Raw genomic sequence first — 993 nt, forward strand, 5'->3', positions numbered from 1 at the left:
CAATATTTTTGTGATAATTTTATATATTGCAATAAACATGACAATACCACTTTGTTTATGCTTAAGGTTTATTTTCGGGTTTTTTTTTCAAAGAACAAATTTCAATTAAACTAAGTTACCTTATATTAAATCATTAAAAGGGAGTCCTTAACCAGGATGTCTAAATCTTGAGTCACCTCAAACTAAAAAGTTTGGGAACCTTGAGGTACTTCCCTTTCTTTATTTTCGGTTTAGATGAACTTCTAAGAGCTGAAACAGCTTGGAACGGCAGTATTCAGTTGATCAAAATACCAGCGTCACGTGATTTCCGCTGTCGTAACTCTGCCCCTTTTTTTAGTATTGTTCGTCCCGAACAATAGCCACTTACTTTAAACCAATAGAAAATTAACAATAACTTAATTAAATGGACAGAATTTACAAACACAAAATTAAAATTCAATAAAGTCTCTTCATTTTACGGGACATATCTTCTTCCGTACTGGTATCCGTCTCGTTGGCTTCTGGTTCACGTGGGGTTCATCTGCTCCATCAGGAAATGTCCTATTATCGGTAATAGTCACATCAGTGGTAGTAACTTCATCAAGAGCTTCACTGTTTCCATTCTCAAACCCAGAAGAGTTTCTTCTTTGACAGTGGTTTTTCCAGGTGACACGTCTTCAGCGGCATCCTTTGTTCCATTGTTCACTTAATTCCAACTGAAATGTCCTGGACTGTGATAATACCATTTTATCAAAATTAATTACAAACTTCCTTGGTAGTAAGTAATCCAACCCTAATATGCATTGGTTTTTAATGTCAGCCAAGTATACTTTGTGTCTGTCCTTTATGCCCATGAGCTCAATAGTTACCCACACTGGTCCCCACAACCTTACATAATGTCCTATCACACCACAAAGCTTCTGTATGGCTTCTGGTACTCCTTTGTGATCCAGCATCTTGATACTCACAAGGGTTTGCTGAGATCCAGAATCTATGACAAAGTTGCACTTTTGG

This window comes from Limulus polyphemus, unplaced genomic scaffold (genome assembly GCF_000517525.1).
Source record: "Limulus polyphemus unplaced genomic scaffold, Limulus_polyphemus-2.1.2 Scaffold1573, whole genome shotgun sequence".
Classification (NCBI taxonomy): Eukaryota; Metazoa; Arthropoda; class Merostomata; order Xiphosura; family Limulidae; genus Limulus; species Limulus polyphemus.